We start from the raw sequence: 13,418 nt of genomic DNA on the forward strand, positions 1-13,418 counted from the left end.
ACAAGCAGAAAGGGCAATATTAATCTCCCACTGATTTGATTTTTTTTTTTTTTTTCAGGGAGACTTTAGGAAAAAAAAATAATAGAATAAAATGATTTTTTCAGGAAGAATTTAGAAACCAAATAAAATAAAATGATTTTTTCAGGGAGAATTTAGAAAACAAATAAAACAAAAAAAGGCTTTCTATGGCCCACTGAGTGAGAGATGACGCACACAGGAGTCAGGAGTGGCACACAAGCCCAGAGGCCAATATTTATCTCCCACTGATTGATGTAGTGATTTTTTCAGGTAGATTTTGGAACCCAAATCAAGCTAAAAAAATAATAGGCTTTCTATGGCCCACAATTGGAGAGAGAGAGAGAGATGGCACACTCAGGAGTCAAGACTGGCACACAAGCAGAAAGGGCAATATTAATCTCCCACTGATTTGATTTTTTTTTTTTTTTTCAGGGAGACTTTAGGAAAAAAAAAATAGAATAAAATGATTTTTTCAGGAAGAATTTAGAAACCAAATAAAATAAAATGATTTTTTTCAGGGAGAATTTAGAAAACAAATAAAACAAAAAAAGGCTTTCTATGGCCCACTGAGTGAGAGATGACGCACACAGGAGTCAGGAGTGGCACACAAGCCCAGAGGCCAATATTTATCTCCCACTGATTGATGTAGTGATTTTTTCAGGTAGATTTTGGAAACCAAATCAAGCTAAAAAATAATAGGCTTTCTATGGCCCACAATTGGAGAGAGAGAGAGAGATGGCACACCCAGGAGTCAAGACTGGCACACAAGCAGAAAGGGCAATATTAATCTCCCACTGATTTGATTTTTTTTTTTTTTTCAGGGAGACTTTAGGAAAAAAAAATAATAGAATAAAATGATTTTTTCAGGAAGAATTTAGAAACCAAATAAAATAAAATGATTTTTTCAGGGAGAATTTAGAAAACAAATAAAACAAAAAAAGGCTTTCTATGGCCCACTGAGTGAGAGATGACGCACACAGGAGTCAGGAGTGGCACACAAGCCCAGAGGCCAATATTTATCTCCCACTGATTGATGTAGTGATTTTTTCAGGTAGATTTTGGAACCCAAATCAAGCTAAAAAAATAATAGGCTTTCTATGGCCCATAATTGGAGAGAGAGAGAGAGATGGCACACCCAGGAGTCAAGACTGGCACACAAGCAGAAAGGGCAATATTAATCTCCCACTGATTTGATTTTTTTTTTTTTTTCAGGGAGACTTTAGGAAAAAAAAATAATAGAATAAAATGATTTTTTCATGAAGAATTTAGAAACCAAATAAAATAAAATGATTTTTTCAGGGAGAATTTAGAAAACAAATAAAACAAAAAAAGGCTTTCTATGGCCCACTGAGTGAGAGATGACGCACACAGGAGTCAGGAGTGGCACACAAGCCCAGAGGCCAATATTTATCTCCCACTGATTGATGTAGTGATTTTTTCAGGTAGCTTTTGGAACCCAAATCAAGCTAAAAAATAATAGGCTTTCTATGGCCCACAATTGGAGAGAGAGAGAGAGATGGCACACCCAGGTGTCAAGACTGGCACACAAGCAGAAAGGGCAATATTAATCTCCCACTGATTTGATTTTTTTTTTTTTTCAGGGAGACTTTAGAAAAAAAAAATAAAAAAAAAAATGATTTTTTTCAGGAAGAATTTAGAAACCAAATAAAATAAAAATGATTTTTTTCAGGGAGAATTTATAAAACAAATAAAACAAAAAATAGGCTTTCTATGGCCCACTGAGTGAGAGATGACGCACACAGGAGTCAGGAGTGGCACACAAGCCCAGAGGCCAATATTTATCTCCCACTGATTAATTTATTGATTTTTTCAGGTAGAATTTAGAACCCAAATCAACCAAAAAAATAAATAGGCTTTCTATGGCCCACTATTTGTGAGACAGATGGCACGCTCAGGACTGGCACACAAGCCCAGAGGCCAATATTAATCTCCCACTTTTTATTTTTTTTCAGGGAAAATTTATAAACCCAATAAAAAAAAATAATAAATAGGCTTTCTATGGCCCACTATCTGAGAGAGAGAGATGGCACACTTAGGACTGGCACACAAGCCCAAAGGCCAATATTAATCTCCCTTTTTTTTTTCAGGGAGAATTTATAAAACCAAAAAAAAAAAAATAAATAGGCTTTCTATGGCCCACTATTTGTGAGAGAGATGGCACGCTCAGGACTGGCACACAAGCCCAGAGGCCAATATTAATCTCCCACTTTTTTTTTTTTGTTCCAGGGAAAATTTATAAACCCAATAAAAAAATAATAAATAGGCTTTCTATGGCCCACTATCTGAGAGAGAGAGATGGCACGCTTAGGACTGGCACACAAGCCCAAAGGCCAATATTAATCTCCCTTTTTTTTTCAGGGAGAATTTATAAAACCAAAAGAAAAAAAAAATAAATAGGCTTTCTATGGCCCACTATTTGTGAGAGAGATGGCACGCTCAGGACTGGCACACAAGCCCAGAGGCCAATATTAATCTCCCACTTTTTTTTTTTTTGTTCCAGGGAAAATTTATAAACCCAATAAAAAAAATAATAAATAGGCTTTCTATGGCCCACTATCTGAGAGAGAGAGATGGCACGCTTAGGACTGGCACACAAGCCCAAAGGCCAATGTTAATCTCCCACTGATTGATTTATTGATTTTTTCAGGTAGAATTTAGAACCCAAATAAAGCAAAAAAAAAAAAATAGGCTTTCTATGGCCCACTGAGTGAGTGATGATGCACACAGGAGTCAGGAGTGGCACACAAGCCCTGAGGCCAATATTTTTCTCCCACTGATTGATGTAGTGATTTTTTCAGGTAGATTTTAGAACCCAAATCAAGCAAAAAAATAAATAGGCTTTCTATGGCCCACTATCTGAGAGAGAGAGATGGCACGCTTAGGACTGGCACACAAGCCCAAGGGCCAATATTAATCTCCCTTTTTTTCAGGGAGAATTTATAAAACAAATAAAACAAAAAATAGGCTTTCTATGGCCCACTGAGTGAGAGATGACGCACACAGGAGTCAGGAGTGGCACACAAGCCCAGAGGCCAATATTTATCTCCCACTGATTGATTTATTGATTTTTTCAGGTAGAATTTAGAACCCAAATCAACCAAAAAAATAAATAGGCTTTCTATGGCCCACTATTTGTGAGAGAGATGGCACGCTCAGGACTGGCACACAAGCCCAGAGGCCAATATTAATCTCCCACCTTTTTTTTTTTTTCAGGGAAAATTTATAAACCCAATAAAAAAAATAATAAATAGGCTTTCTATGGCCCACTATCTGAGAGAGAGAGATGGCACGCTTAGGACTGGCACACAAGCCCAAGGGCCAATATTAATCTCCCTTTTTTTCAGGGAGAATTTATAAAACAAATAAAACAAAAAATAGGCTTTCTATGGCCCACTGAGTGAGAGATGACGCACACAGGAGTCAGGAGTGGCACACAAGCCCAGAGGCCAATATTTATCTCCCACTGATTGATTTATTGATTTTTTCAGGTAGAATTTAGAACCCAAATCAACCAAAAAAATAAATAGGCTTTCTATGGCCCACTATTTGTGAGAGAGATGGCACGCTCAGGACTGGCACACAAGCCCAGAGGCCAATATTAATCTCCCACTTTTTTTTTTTGTTCCAGGGAAAATTTATAAACCCAATAAAAAAAATAATAAATAGGTTTTCTATGGCCCACTATCTGAGAGAGAGAGATGGCACGCTTAGGACTGGCACACAAGCCCAAGGGCCAATATTAATCTCCCTTTTTTTCAGGGAGAATTTATAAAACAAATAAAACAAAAAATAGGCTTTCTATGGCCCACTGAGTGAGAGATGACGCACACAGGAGTCAGGAGTGGCACACAAGCCCAGAGGCCAATATTTATCTCCCACTGATTGATTTATTGATTTTTTCAGGTAGAATTTAGAACCCAAATCAACCAAAAAAATAAATAGGCTTTCTATGGCCCACTATTTGTGAGAGAGATGGCACGCTCAGGACTGGCACACAAGCCCAGAGGCCAATATTAATCTCCCACTTTTTTTTTTTGTTCCAGGGAAAATTTATAAACCCAATAAAAAAAATAATAAATAGGTTTTCTATGGCCCACTATCTGAGAGAGAGAGATGGCACGCTTAGGACTGGCACACAAGCCCAAAGGCCAATATTAATCTCCCACTGATTGATTTATTGATTTTTTCAGGTAGAATTTAGAACCCAAATAAAGTAAAAAAAAAAAATAGGCTTTCTATGGCCCACTGAGTGAGTGATGATGCACACAGGAGTCAGGAGTGGCACACAAGCCCTGAGGCCAATATTTTTCTCCCACTGATTGATGTAGTGATTTTTTCAGGTAGATTTTAGAACCCAAATCAAGCAAAAAAATAAATAGGCTTTCTATTGCCCACTGACTGAGAGATGGCACACACAGGAGTCAAGAGTGGCACACAAGCCCTGAGGCCAATATTTTTCTCCCACTGATTGATGTAGTGATTTTTTCAGGTAGATTTTATAACCCAAATCAAGCAAAAAAATAAATAGGCTTTCTATGGCCCACTGAGTGAAAGATGGCACACACAGGGATGGCACTCTAGCAGAAATGTCAATCTTAATCTCCCACAAAAAAAAAACAAAAAACAAAAAAAAAAAACAGGGAGTGTCCAACAATTACTATCTCCCTGCAGTAATCTCAGCCAGGTATGGCAGGCAGCAATAAGGAGTGGACTGATGCACAAATTAAATAAAAAGTGTGGACAAACAAAAAAGATAGCTGTGCAGAAAGGAAGGAACAAGAGGATTTGTGCTTTGAAAAAAGCAGTTGGTTTGCACAGCGGAGTACACACAGCAATGCAGCCATCAGGGAGCCTTCTAAGGCAGCCCAATGAGCTACAGCGCTGAGGGGAAAAAAAAAAAAATGTAGCTTCCACTGTCCCTGCACACCGAAGGTGGTGTTGGGCAGTGGAAATCGCTACAGCACAAGCGGTTTGGTGGTTAATGGACCCTGCCTAACGCTATCCCTGCTTCTGACGAAGCGGCAGCAACCTCTCCCTAAGCTCAGATCAGCAGCAGTAACATGGCGGTCAGCGGGAACGCCCCTTTATAGCCCCTGTGACGCCGCAGACAGCAAGCCAATCACTGCAATGCCCTTCTCTAAGATGGTGGGGACCAGGACCTGTGTCATCACGCTGCCCACACTCTGCGTTTACCTTCATTGGCTGAGAAATGGCGCTTTTCGCGTCATTGAAACGCGACTTTGGCGCGAAAGTCGCGTACCGCATGGCCGACCCCGCACAGGGGTCGGATCGGGTTTCATGAAACCCGACTTTGCCAAAAGTCGGCGACTTTTGAAAATGAACGACCAGTTTCGCTCAACCCTAGCCAGAAGGAGTCAAATCAAAGTCCATCCACGGATGTGGAGCGTGAAGTCTTACAAGTATTGGAAGATCTATTGAGGGAACAACAACCCGAACCTTTAGGTGATTTTCCCTCCTCGGTTGTGCCAAGATCTCTCACATTCCCTACCTTGTCCCTTTGTCCTCAGGTGGAGATCTTTTGTAGACTTGTTACGGAGGATCTCAAGAAAATACCAAAATTTATATGTAATGACAATCTTACAGGTATACAGAGAAAGGCCCTGAGGGAATTACAATCACTGGACTCAGTGGTTTTTAACCACCAGAAAATGCTGGTTGCCGGGCATGACAAAGCCTCCATGGATAGACAGACGAGCTCAGGCCATCTTCCATTTTTGAAGACCAAAATGCAAAAGGGTCCAGTTTCATACCCTCCCCCAATGTCATTGAAATTGATCTCTAGATACTCTGAACAAGGCTCTCCAATTGGTCACTATGTGTCAGACTTGCACTCTGGTCTGCTGGTTAGTGTTGAGCATTCCGATACTGCAAATATCGGGTATCGGCCGATATTCGCTGTATCGGAATTCCGATACCGAGTTCCGATATTTTTGCAATATCGGAAATCGGAATTGGAAGTGTTCGGTGCGTATGGTTCCCAGGGTTTGGGGTAGAGGAGACTCTCCTTCAGGCCCTGGGATCCGTATTCATGTAAAAAATAAAGAATACAAATAAAAAATATGGATATACTCACCCTCCGACGGCCCCTGGCTCTCATCGGTGCAACCGGCAGCCTCCGTTCCTAAGAATGCAGTGAGTGTAGGACCTGCAATGATGTCGCGGTCTTGGGACTGGTCGCGTGACCGCGACATCATCGCAGGTCCTACACTCACTGCATTCTTAGGAACGGAGGCTGCCGGCTGCACCGCTGAGAGCCAGGAGCCGTCGATGGGTGAGTATATCCATATTTTTTATTTTTATTCTTTATTTTTTACATGAATATGGATCCCAGGGCCTGAAGGAGAGTTTCCTCTCCTTCAGACCCTGGGAACCATCCAGGATCGCTCCCTATTACCTTCCGATATTTGTGTCCCATTGACTTGTATTGGTATTGGGTATCGGTATCGGCGATATCCGATATTTTTTGGATATCGGCCGATCCAATCCAATACCGATACTTATGAATATCGGAAGGTATCGCTCAACACTACTGCTGGTGCAAGGGATGATCTAAAAAATTTGTGAAACAACTCCCAGAATTGGAAGTTTATAATTGCAGTGCACACTGTGCGCCTCACTGCTGTCTTGGGGAAAACCACTCTTAAAATTATCTACAAGTGTGTTTTGATAATCCAGCTTGCGTGTGTTCCTTGGCCATCTAAGTAAAGGGCAACTCCAGACACACAATAGCAGCCTCTAATGGTAAGGCATGAAAATTCAGCACAACTTAACAAAGTGAATAATAGCAGCCACTAGTGGTCAATTTGAAGAAGGACAACAGAATCCTGACACTCTCCCTTTCAATAGTGGCTTTTAGACGATGACTAACTTGGTGACAGGCCTCTTTAGAGCTCATGCAGACTTCCGTATATCACTAACAGCAAGGCATAGACTGACTGCTAGTCTGTTGAGCAGAGCATAACAACTTCATATATTTCTATGAGGCTGTCATGCTTCAATCGGGAGACCCACGGCCAGTTTGTGCATTGTGGTCCAAGCTCGAACCAAGATTCACAGACGTCTGAATAAGGTCTAAAGCTTTTTTTTTTTTTTTTATCAGATTTCACAATACAAATAATATACTGTACATTGCTATTAACCAGTTTCTGAACAGGCACACTTTCTGTTTTTTTTTTTTTTGTAAATGCGGTTATATATAATGCGGTATTATTATTATTATTATTTATTGTTATAGCGCCATTTATTCCATGGCGCTTTACATGTGAGGAGGGGTATACAAAATAAAAACAAGTACAATAATCTTAAACAATACAAGTCACAACTGGTACAGGAGGAGAGACGACCCTGCCCGCGAAGGCTCACAATCTACAAGGGATGGGTGAGAATAGAGTAGGTGAGGATAGAGCTGGTCATGCAGTGGTTTGGTCGATCGGTGGTTAGTGCAGGTTGTAGGCTTGTCGGAAGAGGTGGGTCTTCAGGATCTTTTTGAAGGTTTCAATGGTAGGCGAGAGTCTGATGTGTTGTGGTAGAGGGTTCCAGAGTGGCGGTGATGCGCGAGAGAAATCTTGTATATGATTGTCGGAAGAGGAGATAAGAGGGGAGTAGAGAAGGAGATCTTGTGAGGATCAGAGGTTGCGTGTAGGTAAGTACCGGTAGACGAGGTCACAGATGTATGGAGGAGACAGGTTGTGGATGGCTTTGTACGTCATGGTTAGGGTTTTGTACTGGAGTCTCTGGGCAATGAGGAGCCAGTGAAGGGATTGACAGAGGGGAGAGGCCGGGGAATAGCGGGGGGGACATGTGGATTAGTCAGACAGCAGAGTTTAGAATAGATTGGAGGGGTGCGAGAGTGTTAGAGGGGAGGCCACAGAGCAGGAGGTTGCAGTAGTCAAGGCGAGAGATGATGAGGGCATGGACTAGGGTTTTTGCAGATTCTTGGTTGAGGAATGAACGGATTCGTGAAATATTTTTGAGTTGAAGTCGGCAGGAAGTGGAAAGGGCTTGGATATGTGGTTTGAAGGAGAGATCAGCATCAAGGATTACCCCGAGGCAGCGAGCTTGTGGAACTGGGGAGAGTGGGCAGCCATTTACTGTAATGGATAGGTTCATTGGGGGGGTCGCGTGAGATGGGGGAAAGATGATGAATTCTGTTTTGTCCATGTTAAGTTTCAGAAATCTAGCGAAGAAGAAGGATGAAATAGTGGACAGACATTGAGGGATTCTGGTTAGTAGGGACATGATGTCTGGTTCAGAGATGTAGATCTGTGTGTCATCAGCATAGAGGTGATACTGAAAGCCATGAGATTCTATGAGCTGTCCCAGGCCAAAGGTGTAAATGGAGAAGAGCAGGGGCCCAAGGACTGAACCTTGTGGGACTCCGACAGATAGGGGGCGAGGTGAGGAGGTGGTGTGTGAGTGGGAGACGCTGAATGTACGGTCTGTTAGGTATGATGAGATCCAGGATAGGGCCAAGTCTGTGATGCCAAGGGATGAGAGGGTCTGTAATAATAGGGAATGGTCCACTGTGTCAAAGGCAGTCGACAGGTCGAGGAGGAGGAGGACAGAGCAGTGCCGCTTGCTCTTGGCGGTTAAGAGGTCATTGGTGACCTTGGATAGGGCAGTTTCAGTGGAATGGTGTGACCGGAAGCCAGATTGTAAGCGATCAAAGAGGGAGCAAGAAGAGAGATGGGAGGACAGTTCAAGGTAAACTTGTTGTTCCAGTAGTTTGGAGGCATAAGGAAGAAGTGATATAGGGCGATAGCTAGATACAGAGGATGGATCAAGAGAGGGCTTTTTGAGGATAGGTGTGATGGAGGCATGTTTAAAGCTTGAGGGGAAAACACCAGTTGTTAGTGATAGATTGAAGAGATGGGTTAGGATTGGGATGAAGACTGTGGTGAGGTTTGGGATGAGGTGGGATGGGAGCGGGTGAAGTGCATAGGTGGTGAGATGCGATCTTGAGAGTAGAGTGAAGAGTTGATCTTCTGTAATGTTGGATAAGTTGGTTTTGGAGGTGAAGGGCTGGGAAGTCGGGAGGAAGGGCTCTGGGGGTTGTTGACCAAAACTGTCTCTGATGCTATCAATTGTCTGCTTGAAAAATGAGGCAAAGTCTTCAGCGGAGATAAGTGGGGAGGGAGGAGGTGCTGGGGACAGAGTAGAGAATTGAAGGTGTTGAATAACTGTTTAGGGTTGTGAGACAGAGAGGATATGAGAGATGAGAAGTAGGTTTGTTTAGCTGTGGCGAGTGTCGTCTTGAAAGTAGTGAGAGATTGGTTGAATGCGATGAAGTGCTCATTGGAGTGGGATCTTTTCCATCTGCACTCAGCAGCCCTGGAAGCTCGCCTGAGTTCTTTGGTCAGGCTGGTGTGCCAGGGATGTCTGTTGATTGTGCGAGCTTTGGTATGTGTATGTGGGGCAGCAGATTCCAAAGCTACAGCTATTGTGGTGTTATATAGAGCGGCAGCGTCATCCGCATTGTGTATAGAACTTATATCTGTGAGAGGGAGGAGGGATTCAGAGATTGAATGTAGGTCAAGATGTTTAAGATTTCTGCAAGGGTGTGAAAGTTTGTGGGGTGGGGATTGTAGACATGGAATGGAGAGAGATGAAAATATGAGAAGGTTGTGGTCAGAGAGTGGAATAGGTGAGTTAGAGAGGTTAGATAGAGAGCAGAGGCGGGTGTAGATGAGGTCCAGTGTGTGACCATCTTTGTGAGTGGCTGCAGAAGACCATTGAGTGAGGCCAAAGGAGGAAGTGAGAGATGGAAGTTTAGTGGCAGCTGAGAGGGAAGTGTCAATGGGGATGTTAAAGTCGCCCATGATGATAGTGGGGATGTCCGCAGAAAGGAATATATATATATAGATATACAGTATATATATTTTATTTATACGTGGAACACAATTTTTATGTTATTTTCATAATTTGTTCTTTTTTGTCTATGTAGGATCATATCAATGAGAAAAGAAAATATGAATACCGGTTTATTGGTTTTTTTTTATAACCACAAAGGACCTCTTTAAACATTTAATTAGTTTAGGATTTACCTGATTTTCCCTGTAACTTGGGCTGGTAAATTTGCCCCAGTTACACTTAAAGCTCCGACTCCTGTCTGTTTAGCAGAGCTGATGGGTTCACTTTGAATCCAGCAGCTCCTACTTCTTCCCTGCACCCAGCAATGACATGATCCCTGGGTCCAGAGGAGTAAGAGCTGTTAGTGCTTCCGATTATTGAATACATAGTGCTTGTTTAGCACAGTGTATATGTAGGGAGGAGAACCAAGATGATGGTCTCTCCTGCATATCTGGGACGGAACCGTCGGGGCTGTCACCAGTGTTGCAGGGGGAAGAGATTGCTGATCGGAGCAGTACAGGGCACCTGACTGATGGGGGCGGGTCAGACTTAAATAGCAGTTTGAGTGGGAAGACAGGACACTTGGCAGGGACTGAACTTATGAGTAGTAAGACGGTTAACTCCCTCTTCACGGACCCACGCCTGCTAGCTGTGCCTATACCCACAGCTAGCCAGACTGCCGACGCTTCCTATCCTCAGCCCAGAGAGACTTCCTAACCATGTTGTGAGCAGGATAGAGTGCAGACCTTGGCTCCACTCACCACTACGGAGGCACCGATTAGTCCCATCCTTGTGGTGCCTGCTGAGGACCAGCCCGTATTTGTGGCTGTTTCTGCTGGACTGTGTGCTCCTACTGCGGCCTTGCTCACTGAACTCTCTGCTTCTTCTTCTGTGCCGCTGACCATCATCTCTGCCTCACCGGGTGCTTGGATTAGAAGATCGCGTCATCACTAGGGGAAAGTGAATCGCTCTTCTGTGGGACCAGATCGGAGACATCTCACGCCAACTGAGGAGCCACCGTGGGATCTTCCAGCCGCCTTATTCCAGCACACAGAGACTGATAAGTTAACCTGTTACATTCTATTGCATTTGATTTTCCCCTTATCCTCCAATCAGATTCCTTACCCAGAAAAAAAAACACAAAAAATTGAGCTTAAATTGAGTTGGTAGACGTGCAGAGGTTAAACGCATGTTCACATTGGCCACAAAAAAATGAAACCTACAAGAGAAAAAAGCAAACAAAAACCCTGATGTAACTAAGTAAAAAAGCAAAAGTGCATTTAAATAACACAGAGTTTTTAGTAATACTGTTTTTTGATCAAAAATAGCACAAAAGCCATCCCACCTTGTCACGGTAACTCTGAGCGGGACAGTCCTACACTGTCTAATATTAAAACATTACATTGTGTCAATGTTGACCCAGTGTGAACAAGGGCAGACAAAAGGACTTGGCCCAACCAGTGAAACACTAGACTGGGGAAGCCTTATATAGTCTCTAGCTCAGAAACAGGGAGGCCACACCCCGGCTTGCACAGAATGCAACAATACAGAGAAAAAAAACACAAAATTGAGCTTAAATTGAGTTGATACACATGCAGAGGTTAAACGCATGTTCACATTGGCCACAAAAGATTGAAACCTACAAGACAAAAAAGTAAACGAAAACCCTGATGTAACTAAGTAAAAAAGCAAAGGTGTATTTAAATAACACAGAGTTTTTAGTAATACTGTTTTTTGATCAAAAATAGCACAAAAGCCATCCCACCTCGTCACGGTAACTCTGATCGGGACAGTCCTACACTGTCTAATATTAAAACATTACATTGTGTCAATGTTGACCTCAGTGTGAACAAGGGCAGACAAAAGGACTGGACCCAACCAGTGAAACACTAGACTGGGGAAGCCTTATATAGTCTCTAGCTCAGAAACAGGGAGGCCACACCCCGGCTTGCACAGAATGCAACAATACAGAGGAAAAACACAAAATTGAGCTTAAATTAAGTTGGTACACATGCAGAGGTTAAACGCATGTTCACATTGGCCACAAAAAATTGAAGCCTACAAGAGAAAAAAGTAAACGAAAACCCTGATGTAACTAAGTAAAAAAGCAAAAGTGCATTTAAATAACAGAGATTCCTTACCCCCCTGCTTGTACCATTACTGTTCCTATACATAAAGAACCTGCTAACCCTTGTTATGCCTCCTGTGTGTCAATTCATCCTATGCACCTGCTAGCATCCTACAAGTGGCGCAGTCGGCACAATGCAGTCCAATAGCATGCTGGCGGCAGACCATGCAGTTGTGAGTGGCCCCAGGAAAAGCCTTTCCTTGGGGGCCATGCTGAGTAATTTGCCCAAGTTCAAGGGGAGCAACACTATGCTTTGGAGCTAATGAGAGGCATGATGAGAATGCATCCCATGACCCCTGCGCTGGAGGCTGAGGTGGCCATTATGGTCATGGACAGAGAAGCCAGGGATTCAGTAATGTTACAGATCCCACAAGACCGGGATACCTTTAATAAGGTGCTACAGATCTTGGAGGAGACCCATGGGGACCCCACAGATGTAGGTGAACTGAGGACACGACTTTTTAGTAGGATGCAGAAGGAGGGAGAGACCGTGACACAATATATGAATGCATTGCAAAAGCTACACACCTCAATTATTAGGAAAGACGGCAGGGGAGTAGGACCCACAGACAAAACCTCCTAGTGACAGGCTTGAGAGACGTGCTGACAAAGCAAGCTGTTGTGAATTCAGCTTTTGGGCTCCCTCCGATGGTTGTAGAGGGTAATGCAGTTGTGCCTGGACCACAGGAGTGGACAGGTGTATCTACTAATTGCAAAACTGACTGGGGTATATAGCTTTGCTGGATCCTTTAGTCAGTGCCAGTTGGCCATTGTTCTTGAAGGATTCACTTCCCTGCTGGTCTCTCCAGTTTGCTGTGTTTTTCTACAAAGATAAGTCCTGGCTTTGTTTTTGCTGTCCACCTGCAGTGGACCTTATAGTTCTGTACATTTTCATGTTTTTGTCTTGTCCAGCTTGGTTTGTGAAGGATTTTTTGCAGCCTAGCTATTTCTCTGGAGATGTAGATATACCCCCCATGTCTTTAGTCAGATGTGGTGATCCGTATTTTCTGCGGTGGATATTTTCTAGTGTTTTTATACTGACCGCATAGTACTCTGTTCTATTCTTTCTTTTTAGCAAGTATGGCCTCCTATGCTAAAATCTGATTTCATATCTACGTATGTTATTTCCCTCTCCTCTCACAGTCAATGTTTGTGGGGGGCTATCTATCCTTTGGGGATTTTCTCTGAGGCAAGATAGTACTGTTATGATCTGGTGGCCTTGGAGCAGCATGAGACGTACCCTGGAGAAGGTGGTCCCTGTACTGACCGCAAACCCTGAACCTAGCAGCGCAACTAAAAGTAGCCGTGGGGGGTACCTAACGCTCCCTAGACCCCTCGACACAGCCTAAGATCTAACTACCCCTAAAGACAGAACTGTACT

This window comes from Ranitomeya imitator, chromosome 5 (genome assembly GCF_032444005.1).
Source record: "Ranitomeya imitator isolate aRanImi1 chromosome 5, aRanImi1.pri, whole genome shotgun sequence".
NCBI lineage: Eukaryota > Metazoa > Chordata > Amphibia > Anura > Dendrobatidae > Ranitomeya > Ranitomeya imitator.